Source organism: Triticum urartu, chromosome 2 (assembly GCF_003073215.2).
Source record: "Triticum urartu cultivar G1812 chromosome 2, Tu2.1, whole genome shotgun sequence".
NCBI classification, from domain to species: domain Eukaryota; kingdom Viridiplantae; phylum Streptophyta; class Magnoliopsida; order Poales; family Poaceae; genus Triticum; species Triticum urartu.
The window spans coordinates 21,841,765-21,855,322 of record NC_053023.1 but is presented as its reverse complement, the minus strand read 5'-3'; the positions used below and the strand labels follow the sequence as shown (position 1 = coordinate 21,855,322).

Genomic DNA, 13,558 nt, shown 5'->3' with positions numbered 1-13,558 from the left:
CTTACTATGTCCCAACAATCCTTTCCGTGACGGTGGAGTCCTGACTGTTGTCGCCGCTGCTGCTGAACAGCTTCGCGACTCCGAAATCTGATATCTTGGCGACCATATCCTTATTAAGGAGAACGTTGGCCGCCTTGAGATCTCGATGGATCATCGTGTGCCTCGAGTCCCGGTGAAGGTAGAGAAGCCCTCTGGCAACCCCGAGGATAATGTCCATCCTGGTCTTCCAGGTCAAAGTGGCGCGCCTCCTCGGATCTGTTGGTGAATTCGCAGAGTTGAGTGCGGCAATTTCTCGAGAAGAAATGGCAATAGTTTTTGCTACAGTGAGTGAGACGTCATGCTTACCGAAAATAAAGGTGTCCAAGCTCTTGTTGCTCATGTACTCGTACATGAGTATCCTGTCAGAGCAGTGGATGCAGCAGCCGAGCAAGCGTACGAGGTTGCGGTGTTGCAGCTTGGCGATCAGGTCCACCTCATTCTTGAACTCTTTCAGGCATTGCACTCTGTTCTCCGCCGACAGCTTCTTCACTGCAACTTCCTGGCCGTCTGGCATTTGACCCTGAGAAATTCAGTTCAGTTAGTCAGACCCTAATTTTCCATACAAGTACTACAAGACCAGTCGACCACAGTTCTGATTGACATGGTACACGGGTTGTACTATTGCTATGTGCAAAGCATTACTGTATCACCTTGTACACAATGCCGAGGCCACCGCGCCCGATCTCGTTCTCGGGACGGAACCCGTCAGTGGCAGCTCTAATGGTTTCGAGGTGGTACGTTGGACATTCGCCCCTCATGATGTCATCAAACATGGCGACTGGAAATATGGACAAGGAAGCCACATGACATGAGCAATAGGTAGTCTCAGATTATCTTCCTGAAACACATACACGAAGGACCCTCTCTCTGACCTTCCTTGCTCCGCCGCCGGATCTTTCTCTAGATCAGGAAGCCAAGTGACAGCAGAAGCAATGCGAACCCTGTTATCACTGCTGCGATGACGGTGAGAAACTTCTTGCTCTTGGCTGTCTCTGAATTAAGATGCAGGTGCAGTGTCAGCATCGTCCAAAAATTGTGGGATTTACATATGTAGCTAGTAACCCACTATTACTAGGTGCGTCATAATGTGTGATCTTGACATGTTTGTCTTGGTAGGCGATTGACAAGGACACACTGATTGAAAATACTCCGTCCGTCCCAAAATAAGTGACCCAACTTTGTACTAATTTTCCCTCCGTTCCCAAATAAGTGACCAACTTTGTACTAACTGTCACTTATTTTGTCTCTCAAAAAAAAACTGTCACTTATTTTGATACTGGGGGAGTAAAATTCTGTGCATGGACAGAAAGTCTGACTTCGGACGGGGTGTCAAGCTTGGTGAATGAACTATTATGTCTAGTGGGTGGTTGAAGTCAAGCTTGCTGAGGTGGAATAAGAGGACAGGTTTGTTTTATGCGTGCAAGTGGGTGATTTGAATAAGAGAGAAATGCATATGCATAAGAATTTTTTAGATGTGCATTCTTATGTTTATTTCTCCAATTCCACTATTGCAATTGATTGGCAGGGAGAAGAGGCAAAGTCAAACAATGAGCATCGAAGAGTAGGAGTATTTACATGAGCTTAGGACCATGGAGGCGGAGTGGATCTCGCCCCTTGCCGGTGGGAGGGCTCCGTTTTTAGATCTTTTTTCGATTTTTGTTAGGGTTTGCGTCCTATTCAGGAAGGCGAGACGGCGGCGGCTCCCTGAAAATGGAATAAAGGTCTCCCCGCCTAGCCCCCGTTCCGGTGATGTGTTCAGCATCATCGGTGGGCGTGTGGAATTGTGTCTCCGGCTGATCTGTGCTTGGTGGATTTGCTTGGATCTGTTTGTCGTTCGTCTTCGTTCGTGTGTCTTCAGGTTGGATCCTTTTAATCTACACTCTTCATCTGCGGCGGTTGCTGTTCTGGTGCGTTGGTTCTATGGGGCCTTAGAACGACGACTTCCCGACTGCCTACTACAACAAGGTTTGCCCGGCTCCGATGAGGGAGGGGCGATGGCAGCGGCGTGCCTTCGACTCGCTTTAGTGCTTGTAGTCGTCGCTAGGTGTTCTACGGATCTGGATGTAATTTTTATTATTTCTAGTATTCGTTGTACTACCATAATTGAAGATGAATAGATTGAAAGTTTTCCCCGCAAAAAAAAAGAAGAGTAGGAGTATTTTAGAACGTGCGTTGATTTGACATTGTAATCTAGACAGAGAAAATCACGGGTAGTTTGAGTTTGTGACACTAACTCAATTGGAGGCGACTATTGCAAAAGACAAAAAATGTTTTGAATTCAGTTAAATCAGTCACAACCGTTTGATCAACATCAGACGGCTGAGAGCCTTTCTTCTTTCCGAACCCCCTCGGTCGTTGGCCAAACCGCCGGCCACCGCCATCTATGACCGGGAGTGGCGGAGCTAAGACAAGAATTTCTCGAAGGGCCAAAGCAAAAATCTAATAACGGCATAATTATTTATTTTCAGAATTTTGCCTAAGGCCGCGGGGAGGGGAGGGGAGCATGACCCTTACAGACTTGTACTAAGCTCCGTCATTGATGGCCGGTGGCGCTACTGCCCGGACCTCGCTGCCCGTGAACCATACCGCCAACCATACCCAAATTTGTAAAATGTCCAAAATATTTAGGCGCCCGGCAAATACGCAAACATGGATTTACTTGGGACAAATCTTACTTTGGTCAAGCTGTTAGGTTCTATGGCGCGAGGAAATTCAATTCCTATCGAGCATGATTCGAACTTAACTCTCGAACTGAAAAAGCATTGACCCATGCAAAGTAGTACTACCTCCATTCTAAAATAAATGTCTTAATTTTGTATTAATTTTAGTATAAAGTTATACTAAACTTGAGACACTTATTTTAGAATCGAGGGAGTAGCTTTTTCTAAAGTATTTACCTAGGTCAGACATTGCCAGCCTGATGAAGAGATCCTGCCCGCCGTCGACGAACCGCGTGTCCACCAGCTCATCGAACCACTGTATGCACCCGCTCCCGCCACCGCCACCACGGATGTCTGATGCGGCGTACGCAGTGCAGGAGCAATTGGCCAGGCACCTCCGGCCGCACCCCTCAAGCGAGGCGCCGGCGTCCACTGTACTGCCGTGCGTCTCCGGCAGCTTCACACCGCGCAGGACATATAACCCGGCCTCCCCGCCGCCCTCGCACTGCAGCGGCGTGCCGCGTGCGCACCCGCCGGACGCGTCCCGCATGCGCCACTCCGCCGGCGAGCTGGGCCGGAACCCCCGGACGCAGCCGCACACCACGGCGTCCACCACGTTGCAGACGCCGAAGGCGCCGCACAGGCCGTAGCGGTCGCACTGGTCGCGCGGCCCGGACGAGAAAACGTTCCACGTACCCGCCCCTTGGTCCCAGACCATGCGCTGCACCACGCCGGTCTCGTTCAGGACGACGCGGGACACCGGCAAGCCGGCGCGGTCGCGGTACACGTAGGAGACCTCGGCGGCGGTGTGGGTGAACCGGAACTCGAACATGTCCTCGAAGGTCGTCATCTCCGGGATGCCGCTGAACCGTGCCCCGTTCCAGGGTCCCGTCCGGTATGTCTTGCGCCCCTTGCTCCAGACGTGCAGCTCCGGCGAGCCGCTGCTGGTGTCCATCACGTACCGAAAGTCGCCGGGGGACGGGTCGTCGGCGCCGCGCCACGACGAGAGGGCCCACAGCGCGCCGGTCCTCAGGTCCTTCCCGCTCAGGGGGTGTGTTTTGATTTTCGGTTTGAGCTTTTTTTCGCCCTAGGCCGAGATGGCCGAATTTCGGCCATTTTCAAAAAATTCGGCTGAAATTTGACCAAATTTTGACTGTAATTGGACTTAAATTTGACCAATATTTGCCAAATTTGAGCAATTTCGACCTAAATATACTTTTCGCCTCAGGCCGAGATGGCCGAAATTCGGCCAAAATCCACTTTTTACAGCCGAAAATCAAAGCACAGGGTTGGATACGGTCCGGGCCAGTCCGATCCCTGGCCGAGCCACCGTTTGGACCGGCCGGCGGCGGTCCGGACTAGACCGGACCGACCAGCCTCGCGGTCCTGGTTTCAAGGACCGGACCGGCGGCACCGAAGCCCGGGCCGGACCGAGCGGACCGGCCAACCACTACCAGCGACGACGTGCACGGGTGCGCTGGCAAGGTGGGCGACGTGCGCACGACTGTGGCGAGGTGGGCGACATGCGGTAGCGTGGGCGTCGAAGGGCGACTTGCTATGGAAAGTGCTCTAGGTGGCGCGGCTGTTAGGCATTATTTTCTCTGTACCGTGATGTTTCTTCCTTTAGCAGTTTTTCTACTGCATGCAAGCAATATAGCGCCTGCATGAGCCCGTGATTTTCTCTGTCAAGGCCTCACCGTGATTAGAGGATCAAATTGAACGTGGAGTATATAGACGTGTTGGTCGGGTGCATTATTGTAAGATGTTCTAGCATTTTTTCCCCCAATAGGATGTATATAGACGTGTTTATGTATTTATACTTTAGAGAAATATATAGACATGTTTTACTTTTTTTGGGAGAAATTTCTAATATACTCATAATCAATCATGGCAGTATGTACCAAGAATAGTAGAGTAGTAAAATTTACAACTAGGACCATCGACCGCCTAGTGACGCGAGTAGAAGCACTGGTCCGAGTCGAAGACGCGCCGCTTTCATCGCCCCTCCCTCACCCTAGCCGAACAAACCTTGCCGTAGTAGAGAGTGGGTGTTAAGACCCAAAGGACCAGCGCATCAAAGCATGAACTATCGCCGATGAAGTGAGTCGTAGATCGGAAAGATGAAACCTATAACCACATAAACGAAGACAAACGAAAACTAGATCCACATAAATCCAACAAAGACCAACACTGACCGAATCCCACGAGATCCAACAAAGACACACCTTCACATGCCCTCCAACCATGATACACGTGCCATCGAAACGGAATCGAACGTGGGAGACACTATTCCTACCGAGCGGCATCACCACCGCAACACAACTCCCCAACCAAGACACTGAACCAAACAAAAACGAGATCTGGGTCCCTCCCACTGGCGGAGGGCCGAGATTTTCCACACCTCCATGGCCCAAAGGCCATCAAAAGCGGGGTGGACTGGCCTCATTTAAATCCGTATGTAGTCGTTCTTAAAGTATCAAAGAAATCTTATAATAGTGAAAGGAGAGAGTGATTGTCAATTTGTCAGTTTCAGCGTGTGGCTTGATTTGAACTGATCGTTGTATTGACTTTTAGACTTTCATGCTTATGATTATTTTTTTAGAAGCAGGGCATTTCTCATGGCTTACAAATTAAAACCATACTAATAAATAGTAGGTTTCCAAAATTATCGTGTTCCGATATCTACTCGGATGGATCAAACATATATATTTTGTTTTCACCAACTCTCTTGACAATTTCAAATATGTTGATAACAACTATACAGTACCATGATGCTTTTGCCTCCAAAAGGTTGCAGGGAGAGCTCACGGTTATTACAGCACCTGCGCGGTGACCCATGGCCAGGCGTGATCTAAGGCGGAGGCCTTGATTGGTGGGGGCGGCGTCCTTCCCCCGACAGGTGGACGTTCGTCAGATCGGTCGACGGTTTTCCTTGGCAGTTTGGGTAGCGGGGTCCGGTGGACGACGATCGTGGCATGACATGGTTCCCCATGCATCTCTTGTCAGATCTGAAAGCGGACCATCCTAGTGCGTTGTTCTCCCCATCGGCTGTCTAGATCTCCGGCATCCGTGCTCAAAGGTATTGATAGCTGGCCTGGTGGGTGCTGGGGTGATACCTTGTCCAAGGGAGACCTTTGGCCGACGGCGGTAGCCACATAGTCGATGGTGCTTCACGCGTCATTCCTCTCCTTGGGGTGATGGCGAGGTCAACTCCCCTACTCCCTCCGTCCTCTATGCCCGGGTGAAATCCCTAGTACCTCATGAATGGGCAGCGGTGCCGCCATGGCGTCGTCACCTCCTTGGAGGCCCCGTCTTGGGCATTGAGATGGAGGGTCTGCACAGCGGGCGTGGATGGTTCTTTGTGCCGGAGGTGGTGCGGTGTGGAATTAAAAGTGCAACTATTCCGGGGTGGTTTTGGTAATTCCTAACAACATATAGCTCATTGAGCTAATACTATTTCAAGATAAATATTTTAGGAAAGCTCAATGATTGGCATGACATGGATTAGAAATGTGGACCCCTCAAAATGTTAAGGACAAAAGATTGGCTCAAACTCTAAAGATCAAGACTCTATATTTTACCTTTTAGTGATCCAAGATCACATTGAGCCCATAGGAAAAGTCAATACTATTAAAAGGGGATGAGGTGTTGCTTAATGGGTTACTTGCTCAAAATGCTTAGTGATATGCTTCAAAACCCTCAACCACTTTCTCATATCCACATTTGTCCCAAAGCAAAAGTCAAACTCGGCCCAACCGAAACTTTCCATCCGGCGCCACCGAGTTCAGTTGACATAGCCACTGCCACAAAACCCTAGTCACTTCGGTCTCACCGACAGGGATTTCCGTCTCACCGAGATGGGATTGCAAACTCTCTGTTTCCCTTCGTAACGTTTCGGTCTAACCGAGATGAGTGATCATTCCCACCGAGTTCGCAATGCAAACTCTCTGTTTCCCCTTCGTAACATTTCGGTCCAACCGAGATGGGTGAATCGGTCCCACCAAGTTTGCCTGACCAACTCTCTGGTTAGCTTATTACCAAAATCGGCCCCACCGAGTTTGTGTAATCGGCCTCACCGAGATTACGTTATGCCCTAACCCTAATGAATCGGTCCCACCGAGTTGACGTGTCGGTCCCACCGAAAATTCTAACGTTCACATTTTGAACTGAATCGGTCCGATCGAGTTTCAGGATTCGGTCTCACCGAGTTTGGTAATTTGTGTGTAACGGTGAGATTTTGTGTGGAGTCTATATATACCCCTCCATCCACTCTTCATTCATGGAGAGAGCCATCAGAACATGCGTACACTTCCAACATACATTTTCTAAGAGAGAACCACCTACACTTGTGTTGAGATCAAGATATTCCAGTACAACCACATAAATCTTGATCTCTATCCATCTCCAAGTTGCTTTCCACTCAAATCATCTTTTCACCAAATCCAAATCAGTGAGAGAGAGTTGAGTGTTGGGAGACTATCATTTGAAGCACCAGAGCAAGGAGTTCATCATCAAGACACCATCTATTACCTTTTGGAGAGTGGTGTCTCCTAGATTGGTTAGGTGTCACTTGGGAGCCTCCGTCAAGATTGTGGAGTTGAACCAAGGAGTTTGTACTGGCAAGGAGATCGCCTACTTCGTGAAGATCTACCCTAGTGAGGCAAGTTCTTCATGGGAGATGGCCATGGTGGGATAGACAAGGTTACTTCTTCATGGACCCTTCGTGGGTGGAGCCCTCCGTGGACTCGCGCAAACATGGATGTACGATAGCACCACCTATCGGAACCATGCCAAAAATCTCCGTGTCTACATTGCGTTTGCTCTCTCCAAACTCCTCCCTTTACCTTCATGTGCAATGCTTTACATTCCGCTGCTATACTCTTAGACTTGCATGTGTAGGTTGTTTAATTGACTAGTGCTAAGTTGCTAAAATCTGCCAAGACTTAAAATTGGAAAAGGCTAGATTTTTATTTGGTCAAGTAGTCTAATCACCCCCCTCTGGACATACTTTTGATCCTACAAGTGGTATCAGAGCTTTGATCTCCATTTGCCTTGATTTCCATAGCTTTTGGTGATCATAGCCTTGGTTTGACAACCTTGGAGAGTATGGCATCTAGCGAGGGAAATTATCATCATAGAGGTCCTTACTTTGATGGTACAATTTTTGCTAGTTGGAAGCATAAGATGAAAATGCATATTCTTAACCCTGCCGTTTGGGCTATTGTGTGTATTGGCTTGCAAGGTGAATTCTTTGATGGAAGAGAACCGAACCGTGAATACATGCGCCATCGAAACGGGATCGAACGTGGGAGACATTATTCCTACCGACGGGCATCACCACCGCCACATAACTTCCCACCAAGACACTGAACCTAACAAAAACGAGATCGGGGTCCCTCCATGGAGGTGCTGCGGTGATACATTGTCCGGGGGAGACCTTTGGCCGACGGCAGTGGCCACATCGTCGATGGTGCTTCGGGCGCCATTCCCCACCTTGGGGTGACGGCAAGGTCAACTCCCCCTACTCCCTCCGTCCTCTGTACCCGGGTGAAAACACTAGTTCCTCGTGAATGGGCGGCGGTGCTGCCATGGCGTCATCATCTCCTTGGAGGCCCCGTCTTGGGCATTGAGATGGAGGGTGTGCGCGGCGAGTGCGGATGGTTCTTGGTGCCGGACCTCGTGCGATATGGCATCTACCACGGCAGGGACATCGAGGCTCAGCGGCATGACGCAATGAGGTCTCGGCAATGGACGTGTTTTGATGGGCGTGCAAGGTGGTGGCACTATCTGGCATCATGGTAGCATCGACGACTGTTGGGCTTGGCAAGTTCAATGTGTGGGTCTCTCATGAAGTTGGGATGACAGAAGATGACGGTGGCGGATCTGGAGCGTACATCATCATGCGTGTTGGTGTGTGTCAAGTGCACATCATCATGCTAGTAGGCGTAGCGACTTAGAGCGCCTGAAAGGTAGCTTTGGGCGGGTCCATCTATTTGTTTTTGTTGTGTCATATAATAAATATGCCTATGTGCATCGCTCGATGCAGAGATCAGGGGTTACCCGCCTTTCCAGAAAAAAAACAAGAGCTAGCTCCAGGGATGGAATTGGGCTGGGGCCAGGCTGAGTAATGCTACACATACATAGATTTACGGGTGTTTTACAGGCAGGTGGATTCTGATTAGAGATTAAGGGGGAGGAGGGGCCCACCCCATGAAAATCAGGGGGTAGAGGTTAGTTAGAAAGAAAACAAATCCTAGTCAGCGTGTAATTGCGTGTAACTCTTTGTACGTTTAGCATTATTATACCGGATCTATGACCAGGATGCTTGGCACTCCGAGAGCAACCCCTCGTGGCCCTGCTACACCCTAAAGATCTGCTTGGTTGCTTCCTATTCTGCTTCCAGCCTCACTCTACCAAACGATTGGATAGGTAATTTCTAATCAGTATCATCTATCTTTTCCCCTATGTGAACTCAATTATTTTGGCGACTTTGGCATATATAACTTCAGTCAATTTCATTCTGTTAGCAACATGAAATTTGAAGTCCAATATGGAAAGGACTTGGATTTTTTTATTAAATTTTGTCCAAACAATTGGCTTAATCTATGTCCAGTGTCATAATTTTAATTTTCAATTTTATGTTTACAAATATAGGTCCTTCTACTATTGTTGCTGAAGAAGTGAAGGCATCAAATGAAGCTAGTCTTCATTTAATTTGGTGCATTTTGGTAAACTCTTTTTTATCGATTATACCCATGATAATAATGAATTCCTATTTCGTTTTTATGTGAATTTGTGATGTATTACTGGCATGGATTGGTATGTGTGGTATTTGACGTTATCTATAGCAGCTTAGTTTTAGCCCTAGGCTTTGAGAAATCCTAGCTCCATTTCTCGCTAGCTCTACCAGCCATAGCCCATAAGGCTTTGATGTTTCTCCAACGTATCTATAATTTGTTATTGTTTCATGCTACTTTATTACCAATATTTTATGCTTTATATGTCATTTATATCATTTTTATGGAATAACCTATTAACTTAGTGCCTAGTGTCGGTTTCTGTTTTTTTTTCTATTTCTCCGTTTCACAGAAAATCCATACCAAATGAAGTCCAAACACGATGAAATTCTACAGTGATTTTTTTCTAGACCAGAAGAGACCCTAGAAGCTTCGGGGATGCTCCAGACGATGATCGAGGTAGTCAAAAGCTCAGGTGGCACGTCGTGTGAGCTTGTGGGTCCCATGTGGCTCCGTTTGCCCTAATTCTTGGCATATAGATTCCCTAAAATTCAGAAACCACCAAAGCGAGACCCGAAACAATTTTATCGCCATCGCAAGCCTATGTTCTTCTGCAGTCCCATCTGGAGACCTTATCCGGTACTCTGCCAGAGGGAAAAAACCATTGGGGAGGCAATCCTCATCAACCTTGCCGCCTCCATGATGATGTGTGAGTACTTCCCACAGGACCTACGAGTCCATAGCAGTAGCTAGATGACTTTCTCTCTTTCTTTTTGGTCTTCAATACAATGATCTCTTCGGAGATCTATTCAATTTAATTCTCGCGGTGTGTTTGTTGGGATCAAATGAATTATGAGTTTATGATCAGATTATTCATTGAATATATTTGATTCTTTTATGAGATTTATATATGTCTGATTATATAGCCTTATATTTCTCTCCGATCTATTTGTCTTCTTTGGCAAGCTAGATTGATTTACCTTCGATGGGAGTAGTGCTTGGTAGTAGGATCAATCTTGCGGTGTCCTTACTCTGTGACAGGAGGAGTCAAATGGAACGCATTGTATTGTTGCTACTAAGGATAAAACAACCGGGTTCGAACATATTAATTGGTATTACATTGTCTATATCATGTCATCATGCTCCAAGAATAACTCTATTTGTTATTAACTTAATAACTTAAGATGCATGTTTGATAGTGGTCGAGGCATGGAGTAATAGTAGTGGATGCAGATGGGTTTCAGTCTACTTATCTCGGACTGTACTGGTCATGCCATGAAGAATCATCATAACTATGTCATATCCTATCAATTGCTGAACATTAATTTGTTTACCCACCGTTACCATGCTCATGAGAAAGATGCCTCTAGTGAACCTATGCCCCCTGGGTCCATTCACTTTATATTTACTAAAACCCTCAAAATTCTTTGTTGTTTCATTTTATTTTATTTTATATATCTACCACTGTCGGTGTCAAAACTGGCGGATCTCGGGTAGGGGGTCCCGAACTGTGCGTCTAGGCCGGATGGTAACAGGAGGCAAGGGACACGAAGTTTTTACCCAGGTTCGGGCCCTCTTGATGGAGGTAAAACCCTACGTCCTGCTTGATTAATATTGATGATATGGGTAGTACAAGAGTAGATCTACCACGAGATCGGAGAGGCTAAACCCTAGAAGCTTGCCTATGTTATGATTGTTGTTCTGTATGTTGTCCTACGGACTAAAACCCTCCGGTTTATATAGACACCGGAGAGGGTTAGGGTTACACAAAGTCGGTTACAATGGTAGGAGATCTACATATCCGTATCGCCAAGCTTGCCTTGCACGCCAAGGAAAGTCCCTTCCGGACACGGGACGAAGTCTTCAATCTTGTATCTTCATAGTCCAGGAGTCCGGCTGAAGGTATAGTCCGGCCATCCGGACACCCCCTAATCCAGGACTCCCTCAGTAGCCCCTGAACCAGGCTTCAATGACGATGAGTCTGGCGCGCAGATTGTCTTCGGCATTGCAAGGCGGGTTCCTCCTCCAAGTACTTCATAGAAGATTTTGAACACAAAGATAGTGTCCGGTTCTGCAAAATAAGTTTCCACATATTGCCATAGAGAGAATAATATTTACACAAATCTAATCTGCTGACATATTCCGTAGTGTGACATCGCACCATGGCCAAGCCTTTATTTGAATCGTTTTATTGTCCCTCCTCAGCGTGTCATGCGAGGCGGTTTCCTTGGCATGTCTTATTAAAGCAGAGATCATGTCCCCTTATTCCGGGATTCTCATCAATACGGGCGTGGGTAACCCAACCGCTTCTAGGACTCCTAGACTATAGGCAAGTCCAAACGGCCACGGAGAGGACGCCTGATATGCACCCTCTTTATAAAGGGACAAGGCTTTTATTTTTTCCCTCCCATGCTCAATCGAATCCTTCCCCCACCTCAAGCTCAAACGCCCAAAGTTCAGGTCAGGTGCTCCAAACCTTCAATCATGTCCGGATCTAGCCTTCAAGGCCGATGGATGCCTTCCTCCGTCACGGAGGAAGACATCAAAAAGTTGAGGGAGGCCAGATATCTGACCGCCGAGGTTTTGCATCGGCTGCCTGCCCGAGGGCAGGCCGTCCCCTCCCCCGAACCCAACGAGAACGTCGTGTTCGTCTCCCACTTCCTCCGAGGTCTAGGCCTTGCTCTGGATCCTTTCGTCAGGGGTTTGATGTTTTATTACGGGCTAGATTTCCATGATCTAGCTCCGGACTCCTTTCTTCATATCACGACATTTATTGTCGTGTGTGAGGCCTTCCTCCGGGTTACCCCTCACTTTGGCCTGTGGCTCAAGACCTTTGAAGTAAAGCCGAAGATGATCGAGGGGCAACATGCAGCGTGCAGAGGTGCCTCAATACGCAAGATGACGGGAGCTCCATGGCCCAAAGGTTCCATTCCAGAGGTGTCTGAATCGTGGCAACAGGAGTGGTTCTACATCACGGCTCCTAGAAATGCCAAGTGGGCGGCCGCCCCTGTTTTCCGCTCGGGCCCTCCACCACAACTGATGTCATGGATTAGCAAAGGTCTGAGCTGGGGTCCAGCCAAGGACGTGCCTATACTGCAAAGCCGCATTCGAGATCTCTTCAATGGAGATTTTAGTTTGGTTGCGGTAATACAAGTTATGCTGGTTCGTCAAGTCCAGCCTTGCAAACGCCGGCCCCTTCGCTTGTGGGAGTTCAATCCCGAGGGACCGCGTGTCATTCAAAATTTCCTCGGCCTGACGCACGAGGAAATGTACAAGTAATTCTTCGGACCTCAGGTAGAGTGTCCGGAAATCACTGAGGACGTGGGCCTGAGCAGTAACTGCGCCGCCGAACAGGTAAGGAATCTTCCGGCCGAACATACTATCTCACATTTGTTACGAAGTTATTTCTGAGAGTTCGCTTTTTGACCAGGACTCGATAACAAAGGCAAAGTTGAATCGGTGTTCGGCCCCCCTCCTTGAGGGTTTGGACAATCCGGTATTGGAAAAGATGCTCCAGGTCGCACCTTGCCCGGAGCCCTTGAAGGAAGATACCGGGGAGGATAATACGGGCGGACGCGGGCCCCCAATGCTGCCCACTCTAACCGAGGGAGTGAGCGTCTCCATGAAGGAAGACGAACGGAGGAGGAAAAGGACTGCGCCCGGGGATTCGGAAGCCGAAGCTTCCAAACGGGAGAAGAAGTCTCCCATAGAGGGTCCTACCTTGGGGGTGCTTTTGCCGCACAATGTCCGCGGGGGGGATCAATTCTCCAGCGAGTCATAAGTGACCCGAAATACTTTAATAGTACAGGTATGCCCTCTTTTTCTTCTGAGAAAATAACCACCGCATTTATTTTTGCAGTTCGGGCCTTAGCCCCTCTCAAATGAGCTCATCTTCGGGGGATCTTCTTCCAGAGATGACGGAGAGCGAAACGCCTCCTCCGGACTCCTCCGCTCCGGAAGCGGGTGACGCCGAAGTGTCGTCGCGGAGGGCCTCTCCGAGTCCGGTGAGGCCAGAAGATAATCCCATTGACCCCCGAAGCTCCCAGTGTCCGGCTCCCGAAGAGAGCAGACAAAAGGGTCCGGCACCGTCTGGTGTGCGATCGGATGTTCTGAGGGGGTTGG

The 13,558-nt window shown here is 48.5% G+C and overlaps 1 pseudogene; it reads right to left on the bottom strand.

The window, feature by feature from the left end:
* LOC125534799 overlaps positions 1–13,558 on the bottom strand; it is a 42,765-nt pseudogene that overhangs the window by 919 nt on the left and 28,288 nt on the right.